Source organism: Oratosquilla oratoria, chromosome 18 (assembly GCF_046742065.1).
Source record: "Oratosquilla oratoria isolate Oo_2021 chromosome 18, ASM4674206v1, whole genome shotgun sequence".
NCBI lineage: Eukaryota > Metazoa > Arthropoda > Malacostraca > Stomatopoda > Squillidae > Oratosquilla > Oratosquilla oratoria.
This window is the reverse complement of record NC_134794.1, coordinates 49843024-49855523: the sequence shown is the minus strand read 5'-3', so window position 1 is coordinate 49855523 and position 12500 is coordinate 49843024.

The window sequence follows — 12500 nt, the reverse complement described above, 5'->3', positions numbered from 1 at the left end:
AGATTGAGAGAGAGAGAGAGAGAGAGAGATTCAAAATCAGAGAGAAAAAGAGAGAGGAAGGGAGATGCAGAAACAGAGAGAAAGAGAGATACAAAAACAGAGAGAAAAGAGGGAGATACAGTAACAGAGAGGAAGAGAGATACAAAAAGGGAAAGAGAAAAAAGAGAGATACAGAAATAGAGAGAAAAAGAGACACAAAACAGAGAGAGAGAAAGAGAGGGAGAGAGAGAAAAAGAGAGAGGGAGAGAGAGAAAGAGAGACAGAGAGAGAGATGGTAGCCCAGGCGTCTCTCGCTGACCGGCCCCCGCAATAGCTGACAATACCTTACTTGCCGCGTCACTGGATTATGAACGGATAGTGCACAGATAAATGTTCTATTCATGTTAATCTGTTTGCTGTTTATTTGATTCAGTCTTCATTTTATTTATTTATTTCCATTTATGGAAGCTCGCTGGCTGAGCGGGTTAGAGCGTCGTTACTTGCGGCGAAGGTCGAGGGGATGACGGTTCGAATCCTGCCACCGGCAAAGTTGAACCAAGGGCATGGTTCATTAAATTCCACGCTACAAAGCCCTCTGTGAGGGGCACCGTCCCAGCCTCCTGATAGCGGGGAGTTTCGCTACGTTAAACCGAATCTTCAATTTTTTTTATCATTACTGTAATTATTATTATTATTATTATTATTATTATTATTATTATTATTATTATTATTATTATTAATATTATTATTATTATTATTAATAGTAGTAGTAGCAGTAGTAGTAGTAGTAGTAGTAGTGGTGGTAGTAGTAGTAGTAGTAGTATTACTAATATTATTATTATTGTGTTTATCATTATTATTATTATTATTATTATTATTATTATTATTATTGGTATAATTATCATCATTATTATTCATTATTATTATTATTATCATTATTAATAATATTATCATTATTATTATTATAATTTTCATTATCATTATAATTATATGCATATGTATATATATATATATATACTTATATATGCATATAATATGTATATGTATGTATACATATATAATATATATATATATATATGTGTGTGTGTGTGTGTGTGTGTGTGTGTGTGTGTGTGTGTGTGTGTGCGATAAAACACTAGGAACGTGTGTTCACAAATGCATAAGTAACCACTAGGAAAAGTAAACTAACGAAGCAGAGCGCTTTCGTATAATTACATCTTCAGTGCTGATACAAAGAATTGCTTCTTTGTATCAGCACTGAAGATACAATTATACGAAAGCGCTCTGCTTCGTTAGTTTACTTTTCCTAGTGGTTACTTACGCATATATAAGAGAGGAAGAAAGAAGGAGTTTGAATGTGTTTGAGATGAAATGTCTGAGACGTATGATAGGGATTACTAGGCTAGATAGGGTGAGAAATGAGGAGGTGAGGAGGAGAACAGGTTTGGAAAGGGAGCTGGGAGATAGGGTTGATGAAAGAGTATTAGGATGGTTTGGACACATGGAAAGAATGAGTGAAGAAAGATAAGTAAAAGAGGTGTGGATGGAAGAGGCGGAAGGAGTGAGTATGAGGGGGCGTCCTAGGATGAGATGGATGGATTGGGTGAAAGGGCATTACGAAAGAGTGGAATGTCTGTTGAGGAAGGACGGGAGAGGACAGAAGACAGGGGTGAATGGAGAAGGGTTGTGTATGGATGATGCTGTGATGCATGAGGGGGAATGGGTTGGGGATTGGGGGTGAGGCAGTATGTATGAGAAAAAATTTGGCACAGCCCGAAGGGATTTCCCTCCGTCTTCTCCTTTTCTGTATGAGGGGACGGAGAGGGGGAGGTCGCCGAATTTATGAAGCGGCCTTGTTGTGGATGTGCTGTGTCTTGCGACACTGCTTCTGAACCAGGGCAGTGGACTGAATACAAGGATGAGGGGAGTGGAATATGTAGGGAATGGAATGAGTGGGACTGGTTTCTATGCCTTTTTCTTTTTGGCTACCCCCCCGTGTAAGGGGGAAAAAGCCTTTGGTATATGTATGTATATATATATATATATATATATATATATATGTGTGTGTGTGTGTATATATATATATGTGTGTGTGTGTGTACTGTATATATATATATATATATATATATATATATATATGTATATATATATATATTATTTCTTCTTCTTCTTCTTCTTCTTCTTCTTCTTCTTCTTCTTTCTTATAAAGCGAGGTAACAATTCTTTGCTCTTTTCAATCTATTTATTATCCCATCTTCGGCAACCGTAAAAAGATGGACTTCTCGGACTAAACCTTACTAAGCCAATTCTTCCCACACTTCGCCGTCTCCATTTCACTCTTCCTTCCTCTAATTGCTGTTTTAGAATGCAGAGGACCTTCTGGCAGAGCCACGACCTATATTTGTTGTCTCTTGAATGTTGTATCGCCCCCAAACCCTTGCCCCTCCCCCCTCGCCCCTCGCCCCTCGCCCCCATCGCCCCACTCTCAGCATATTATTCCAGTGTTGAGTGACGATGTTTGATACTGTCAACATATTGCCTCATCCGTAGCAACATATAGGGTTTGGTGTTGGTGGTGATGGTATACCGTCTTTAGTATTTCGTTCTTTGTTTTGAGAGCTTCATGTATTCAGGTTTTATTGTGCGTGTGTGTGTGTGTGGTGTGTGTGTATGTGTATGTGTGTGTATGTGTGTGTGGTGTGTGTATTGTGTGCGTGTGTGTGTATGTGTGGTGTGTGTGTATGTGTATGTATGTATGTGTGTGTGTGGTCTGTGTGTGTGCGTGTATGTGCATGTGTGTGCGTGTGCGTGTGTGTATATGTATGTGTGTGTATGTATGTGTGTGCGGTGTGTGTGTGTGTTGTGTATGTGTATGTTTGTGTGCGTGCGTGTGTGTGTGTGTGTGTGTGTGTGTGTGCGTGTGTGTGTGTATGTGTGTGTGTGTGGTGTGAGTGTGTATGTGTGTATTCACCTTGGTCTTTGGATTACGTGCTGGCCTCGTGATCGACAGCTATTTCCCTCTCGGAAGAGAGCTCAGAGCTCGTATGACCGATCTATGGGTAATCTATGTATGTGTATGTGTGTATGCGCGTACACATGTGTGTACGACTTTGTAGCTGATGTGGTTCAAAATTTGCCCTTTTGGTTGTCTAGTCTGTATGTTTCTGTCTCTTTCTCTCTCTCTCTCTCTCTCTCTCTCTCTCTCTCTCTCTCTTATCTGTCTAGCTCTCTGTCCATCTATCGATATCTTTTTATAGTCTATCTCTCTCGGTTTATCTATCTAATGTCTATCTTTTCTTTCTCTTCATCTGTATATCCTTCTTTCTCTTCTATTTCTTCTTTTTCCTCTGTTTCTTCTTCTTTTTTTTCTTCTCTTTTTTCTTATTATTTTCTTATTATTTTTTCCTCCTTCTTTCTTTCTTTTTTTAATCCACGAAACTGAACACGAATCAATACCCCCCTAGTCAGCGAACGGCTCTCGATTATGATATCCTGCACACCCAAAGAAGAGAGATGGGGAGAAAAAGAGAGAGAGACAGAGACAGACAGAGAGAGAGAGAGAAAGAGAAAGAAGGAAGGAGAGTAAAGAGAGAGACAGACAGGGAGAGAGCGAGAGAAGGAAAGAGTAGGGAGAGAGACACACACAGAGAGAGAGAGAGAGTGAACTTTGCATATAAGCGAGAACATTGCTGAATACATACACTCCAAGTGTGTGACATCTCGTTCGGAGGGGGGAGGGGGGAGGGGGGAAGGGGGTCTGACTGCAGATGTCCACCCACAGCTATCAATAAACTAGAGGTTTTAAGCCATGGGGAGGTGTGGGGGGGGGAGGAAAGATAGAGGAAGGGAGTGGGAGAGGATACTTGGGGGGATAGGGGGGAGGGAGGAAGAGGTGTGACTTGGGGGAGAATTAGGAAGAAGGAAAGCTGGGGAGTGGGGGTTGGAGGGGGGAAAGGAAGGCTTGGGGGGATTTGTGGGAGGGAGAATTGGAAGGGATTGAAGTTGGTGAGCGGGAATGGAGAGGGGAGATGGGAGGGTTATTGTGGGGGGCTTAGCTAGGGGAAGAGGGAGAAATAAGGGGGATGAGAAGGGGAGGGAGAGGGGGAGTTATCGAAAAGATACGAAAAAAAAAAACGAGAAGTCGATCATGCGGCACTGACAACGTTCCGGCCCGTACGTTCATGAACGGACGCAAAACGTTTGCAATAACAAGATAAGCTATTGTCAACGTTGCCACGGGTGGGCTGGACATGGGGAGCGGGATGAGTTTCGCCAAAGGGAAGAGGGGAAGGCAGGGAAACATCATGCACGCGTGAATTTACTTTGTATATGTTTTTGCATTCGTTTGCTTAAATTACATGGTCTGGCCCCTAGTAACAGTGTGTGTGTTTGTGTGTGTGTGTGTGTGTGTGTGTGTGTGTGTGTGTGAATATGTATATATACATACATATATATATATATATATATACATATATATACATATATATATATATACATGTATACATATATATATATATATATATATATATACATGTATACATATATATATATATATATATATATATATATATATATATATATATATATATATATATATATATACATACATATAATATACCTATATGGAGGTCAATGTGGTTAAAGACAAGATTCAGATGTGCTAATAATTCATACGCTGTACTGATTTATTGATGACATAATTTAAGTCAGCATTCTTAATGAACATTTACATTCTCTCTCTCTCTGTCTCTCTCTCTCTCTCTCTCTCTCTCTCTCTCTCTCTCTCTCTCTCTCTCTCTCTCTCTCTTCTTTATCCTCTTTTGGATTCTGCCTTTGTGGATCACGCTACATCTACTGGTATCGAATTCCATTTGCCATTTTTGGCTCCACGCACAGAGTTTATACAAAACCAGTTGTAAGAGTTCGGTAAAGCCTGTATGTGCATGTGTGTGTGTGTGTGTCTGTGTGTGTGAATTGTGTGTATGCGCGTACGTGTGTGTGTGTGTGTGTGTGTGTGTGTAAATTGTGTGTGTGCGTGTGTGTGTGTAAATTGTGTGTCTGTGTGTGTGTGTGTGTAAATTCTGTGCGCGTGTACATATATGTGTGTGTGTATGTGTGTGTGTGTAAATTGTGTGTGCGTGTACATATGTGTGTGCATGTGTGTGTATGTGTGCGTATGTGTATGTGCGTGTGTGTGTTTGTGTGTGTGTGTGTGTGTGTGTGCGTGTGTGTGTGTGTGTATGTGTGTGTGTGTGTGTGCATGTGTATGCATATGTGCGCATGTGTGTGTTTGTGTATGCGTGCGCATACATATATATATATATATATATATATATATATATATATTTATATATATATAATATATATGTTGTGTGTGTGTGTGTGTGTGTGTGTGTGTGTGTGTGAGAGAGAGAGAGAGAGAGAGAGAGAGAGAGAGATCAACAGCTATTTCCCTCCCGGAAGAGAGCTCAGAGCTCGTATATGACCGACCTATGGGTAATGCTGTGACCTTACACACACACCCAACTCCTCGCCCACAAGAGTTGGAGTAACGACCCACAGCGCAGCGATACTGAAGTTATTTCAGCCCTGGGCGGGATTTGAACCCGGATCGCCGTAGTGGCAGCCAGGAATTCTACCACTGCGTCACGATTCATGTGTGTGTGTGTGTGTGTGTGTGTGTGTGTGTGTGTGTGTGTGTGTGTGCGCTTGCTTGCTTGCACGTTTATGATTTTCCTCATTTTCCTTCTCTCTCCTTTCTGTCAGTGTCTGTACTCTTTGACCCTTCCTACAAAGAGGCAATAAAACTACAAATTTTCCAATAGACAAAACACGTTATATTCTAAGAAAAAGAAGAGGCGAGGAGCCTCCCGCCAAGAGACACTCACCTACATACGTCACCTTTGCCCAATGTGTTTGGGAAGCCAGGACAGGAATGAGAGTGCTCGAGAGAGGATTTTTTTTTTTTTTTTTTTTTTTTTTTTTTGGTACTCAGTTGGTGTTGTGAACTTAGACACTCACGCGCGGGCACACACACACACACACACACACACACACACACACACACACACACACACACACACACACACTCAAATGGACAGGAAAATGTTGTCTTATGCAAAACTGAAGACAGACGATTCTGGTACAAGGTAATAGAAAGAGAGAACGATGGAAAGATGTGTCCGGAGAAAGAGACATCAAGAAGGACAAAGACTCCGACATGACTAAAGTCTTCAGCTTAGATTAAAAGAAAAAATTAGTAAAAGAAAGTGAATTACCAGTAGGTATTTTTAATAAATAATTTAATCTCTGAAATATAATTACCTATACAGCCGTCTGGGATTAAGCAGAATAAACTAAATCAAAGATATCGTTAGAACAAATTAATTAACTAGAATGGCCTTAACCCCCTCAACAAAATAACCCAGACAGATATAACCTGGTTTTAACCTGTAACCCCGATGTATTTCGCAACGCCTTGGAGGTGATAGGGGTGATGAAAGCTTGTGATAAAGCTGTAGGAAAAAACAGGAAAACAACATTAGCAAGATAACAATTATTATGTAAACAGAGTATAGCGAAGAAGGAAATAGAAGCTGCAATTTTCCCTTCTTGCAATGAACACTAGATATACATATATGTATATATAGTTATGTACATATATATATATATATATATATATATTATATATTATATATATATACATATATATATATATATACATATATATATGCGTGTGTGTGTGTGTGTGTGTGTGTGTGTGTGTGTATGTGTTTATGTATGTTTATGCTTTGATTCGGCCACTCCTTTTATAAGTGGTAAAATGTCTTTTGGCTTATGTATGTACGTATGGTATATACGTATGTAACAGGAAACTTAACGCGGGGAAACGAATTCTCTGCAACAAACGCGTGGTGAAGATGAACGACGGAGGATAACGTTTCAGAAGCCAAGACCGAGCGTCAAGTATAAGTGAAACGTTATTGTACCAAGGAGAAGGGGAAATGCAAATCAGGATCTAAGTAAAAAAAAAAAAAAAAAAAAAAAATCATGGGCCCTCTCCCGCCCTGGGTCTCTCCCCCCTCCTCTCCCCCCCTCTCTCCCACCTTCCCCATCCCCCCCCCCCAATCCTCTGGTGCCTTTGGCGGTCAGCTCACCCGGAACTGAGCTTCGCCCTTTGGTGCAACCCGGAGCCTTCCTGGAGCTTCCCCCTTCTCGCGGTGTTGTCTTGGAAAAAGACGTATTTCCCATTTTTCTTTTCTTTTCTCCATATCTGAATCTGTGGAAATATACGAGAGGTCGGGTTATAAATTCGTTGTATATGTAAATATATACTCACGAAAACGACCAAATACATACAAGAATACATGTGATTATATTTTCGCGAGGAAAACCAGCATATTTAGGCCCACATGCACGCATACACACACATACACGTATACACACACATACACACATACAACTCGGTGGCGCAGTTGATAGATTCCCTGACTGTCACTACGGCGGTCCGGGTTCGAATCCTGCCCAGGGCTGAAATAATTTCAGTGTCGCTGCGCTTCGAGTCGTTACTCCAACTCTCGTGGGCGGGTAGTTGGGGTGTGTGTGCGTGTAAGGTCACAGTATTATCCATAGATCGGTCATACGAGCTCTGAGCTCTCATCCGGGAGGTTAATAACTGTCGATCACGAGTCCAACACGTGATCCAAGACCATGGTGAATCACACACACACGCACACACGCTTACACACATACACAGGCTAGGTATGATAAATTAGTGAATAGGAGACGGAATCCAACGACCGTTGCTCCTTTCCTGTATACAATGAGATAAATATTAGGTAAACACACACACACACACTCGCATGGCGCAGTGATAGCGTCCGCGGCCGCCACTACGTCGATCCGAGTTCGAATCCCGCCAAGGGCTGAAATAACTTCAGTATCGTTGCGCTGCCAGTCGTTACTCTAACTCTCGTGGGTGGGGAGTTGGGTGTGTGTTTGCGTGTAAGGTTACAGCATTACCCATAGATCGGTCATATATGAGCTCTGAGCTCTATCCGTGAGGGAAATATCTGTCGATCACGAGTCCAACACGTGATCCAAGACCATGGTGAATCACTCACACACACACACACACACACACACACACACACACACACACACACACACACACACACACACACACACACAATCCAGATCTCATTTCAGTCGACTCTGGAGAAGAGATGAATGAATGAATAAATGGATAAATATATAGATAAGTAAAGAAATTCATATCCACCTAAGCCTTCCCTCTCCTTCCCCTCCCCTTCCTTCTCTTCGTTCAACCTCTCATCTACTCCGCTTTCTCCTCTCTCGTTTCTTCTGGTCATGTATCGCAACATCGTTATTCTTCGGCAGAAGTCTTCCCATTTCTGTTGAGACGCTTCCCCTTTTTCCTTTATCTCCATTCTTCTTGTATTTGCTCCTTCAGCTTCTCGTCTCCTCCAGTTACCCCTCCTCCTCCTCCTCCTCCTCCTCCTCCTCCTCCTCCTCCTTCTGGCCATGTACCACAACATCGTTATTCTTCGGCAGAAGTCTTCCTTTCTTCTCTACTGAGGCTCTTTTTCTTCTTCAAACTCTTCCTAAAATCCCTTTGGAGACCCATGAGGGTCTCCGCTACGAATCCTTATGCTCTAGAAGCCCTCTAAGTTTGACTCTGGAGTGCGCTCTTTGCCTCTCTCTTCCTCCTCCTCCCGATCTTCTTCCTTCCCTTTCTCCTCCTCCTCATCTTCCTCCTCCTTCTCCTCCTCCTCCTCTTGCATTGGACTTCATTTCCGCGCCCATCTTGGAGAGCCATTTCATGGTGCCACATAGACTGAAATAGATTTCTTCTGCCAGTGTCCCCTCGTTTTTTTTTTTTTTTTTTTTTTTTTTTTTTTTTTTTTTTTAAGAACAAAAAGCGTTCTTCGGCCTTCAAAAAACTTTGTCCTTCTGAACTAACAGAACAATTTTTAGTTTTTCTCCAACTTTTGATAGACGATTTTATTCAGGCCTTGTGATAGGAGAGGCGTTCTCTCCTTCCCATAGTCACCTGCCTATGGTAATTTGGTGGCTTCGGCCGCAGTGCGACCCGTGGTAGTAATAGTGGTGGTGAGGGTGGTAGTTGTAATAGTAGTGGTAGTAATAGTGGTGGTGGTGATTGTGGTGATAATGATGGTGGTGATGGAGGTGGTGATAGTGGTGGTGGAGGTGGTGATAGTGGTGGTGGAGGTGGTGATAGTGGTGATGGAGGTGGTGATAGTGGTGATGTAGGTGGTGATAGTGGTGATGGAGGTGGTGATAGTGGTGATGTAGGTGGTGATAGTGGTGATGGAGGTGGTGATAGTAGTGGTGGAGGTGGTGATAGTGGTGATGGAGGTGGTGATAGTGGTGATGGAGGTGGTGATAGTGGTGATGGAGGTGGTGATATTGGTGGTGGAGGTGGTGATAGTGGTGATGGAGTTGGTGATAGTGGTGGTGAAGGTGGTGATAATGATGGTGGTGATGGAGTTGGTGATAGTGGTGGTGGAGGTGGTGATAATGATAGTGGTGATGGTAGAGATGGTAGTCGTCGTTATTAAAATAAGATATTCCTACCAAGCATTAACCTGAAGCATACAAGATATCTAGTCAACTTTTCATATAATTTCGTTTATTTATTTATTTTTCATTGCGCCAAAATTCCAATCACACCGAACGGACGGTTCGAATCCTGAAAAGTCACCTCGTGACATCAGCATGGATGTGCAGTCTTAAATCTCCAAGTTCCAATAAGGACTATCATGCCTAGCGACCACGCTGTGCTGGAAACGCCTTCAAGATTGCCCGCACCATTGAAAACCAGAATTTTTTATAATAGTAATGATAATTATAATAATGATGATAATAATAATAATGATAATAATAATGATAATAATAATAATGATAATAATAGTAATAATGATAATAATGATAATAATAATGATAATAATAATAATGATAACAATAATAATAACAAACAAATAAGTAAATAAATTAAATAAATAAATAAGAAAAATAAAAATAAAATAAAAAAATATATAGATAAATAGAAACATTAAATAACCTGGCGTTAACCAGAACGATATAACTAAACTACATACTTATCCAGTAGATGTTAACCGACTTGGTTTAACCGCTTCCGGGGGAAGAGGGTTTCTCAAGAAATCTGAAGAAAAATAACTAAGTTAACTAGATCAAGGCTATTAACACTAACTACGTTACTAGAAGGAGCCTTTCTAGGCCGTCGCTAATCTAGGAATGAGATGTTTCTCGAGGGAATAACCAGACTAGAGACCTTCAAGTTAGTCATTATGCAAAGGGTTTAACTAAACCATAAGTCCTTCGGTACTTCACTGAATAATAGAAATATTTTATTATATTTTATTTATTTATTTATTTATTTATTGTTATATTTTATTTTTTTGTGTTTTGTTTATTCTATTTATTAATGTTTTTATTCAGTTCGAAAGGTTCTTGGGCCTTGAAAATCAAAAATCTAAAAATATATATATATATATATATATATATATATATATATATATATATATATATATATATATATATATATATATATATATATATATTTGGCAAAAGTCTCCATTTCTGATGAGACTTCTTCACTCTTCGTTTTCATTCATCTTGTCTTTTCTCCTAACCATTGAGAGCCTGGTAGTCACTTCAACCCTTTTGTTTATACTGATTTCAAGTGAATATAATCAGCTAAAATAGGCTTCTATTTTGGGGATTCTTTATTTTCTTTTTTCTTTTTTTCTCCTGTAGAAAATAATAATAATAAAAATAGGCGTCACTTTGAAACGCACATCCACACTTCTTTTTTTTTTTTATAGGGTGGGGGTAAAAGAATCTTCTATGCCTTGTCGCAGTGACACGAATTTACATACCTGTGTAGATTTCTAAAAAAAAAAAAAAAAAAAAAAAAAAAAAAAATGTCCCGAAATGTTTGGCGGAGTAGACGGCCGGTCAACGTTTTCGTGGACTTTGTCGGCTCAGGGACAAAGGCCAAGTCCCTTTCAGTCATCGTGGGAGGGGGGGGAGGGGGGACGCGCACCTAGTCAAAGGTTTTGGTGTGTTTGGTCCGCGCAAGCCGAGATTCGTCTTGATATTTGTTTGCTTGTAAACACGAACTCACCCCCAGCCCCCCCTCCCTCACCTCCCCCCCTCCCCACCCTTGATGTTAGAAATAGCGATGACCTTGCCAAAGGAAACAGTTGTAAATAACAAAATGCTTGCTACAACGGTCCAGCCTTTCTTTACTTTTCTTCCTTTTTTTTTTTTTTTAGTCTCTAGTCTGTCTAAAAATAAATGAATAAATAGAGAAAGAAAATGTTAATCCTGTCTTCAGGTAGGTTCTTCAACACTAAACATAACCACCAGGTGCCCCACTAACTACCATTCATTAGTGGCCTCACCTTTGGACCCCTGTGGTCCATCAGTGGCCAATAGTGTCTTATGACCCACAGGCTGAGACCCACTGCTCTAAAGGGGCTATCACACTGGGCTACTTTTCCTTCCTCGTTCTACCTCCAACCTCCATTTGAATAACTAGAGTTTGGCTACGCTAATAGAAACATAGACTTCTTTAAGAAAAAATTAACAGTATGTCTAACATTCGTATAGGTTTAGAATCTCTAAGTTCACCATTCAGCTTTGCTTTATATGATGGAAAGATAATTTGGTATTTGGAAATTCGAAAAATAGAATATTGTAACTGAAGTCGTTTTTACTCAAACGGGCTTCACGCTGGTAAAGCTCGTGGAAGCCCAGTGTGATAACACGTTCAGCTGAATAAAGTTGCTTATCATCAAAAAAGAAAATTCTAAAACGACTTATCTGTCCGGATGGGAAGCAATACATATGGTCGGTGTTAAGCTACGGTTGTACTAGTCAATGGAATGGTTGGATTCCAATGGTTCAGTTGGATTTCGTCCGTAGCTTTACCAGATACGGACAATGCTCTCCGTTAGGAATATCTGGAACTAAGATCTCTCTAATATTCAGAACACAGAACTCTGAAATACAGGAAGTTCCCGATACCAGAAACACACTCTGGTGTATTTTCGAAAAACGTTTTCCTTCCTGATAGTGGAAACTTACGAATTTTATTTTTTTCAAAGAAGAGAACACAATAGTTTAATCAAATCGTTTGGCGGTAGTCAGAATAAAATCATTTAGCTTCACGACTTAAGCCCATTCCCCCTCCTCCGACTAAAAAATCAAAATCAATATTCGATTATTCCTCAACAACCAAAAAAGAAGAAATCCATCTTCTAACACGACATTCTTCAACTTTTCCATCCCTCCATCCAGGACCAAAACAAATACTTCCTAAAATGTTCAATGTATATATATATATATATATATATATATATATATATATATATATATATATATATATATATATATATATATATATATATACTGTATATATATGTATATATAATTTATATATATGTATATAT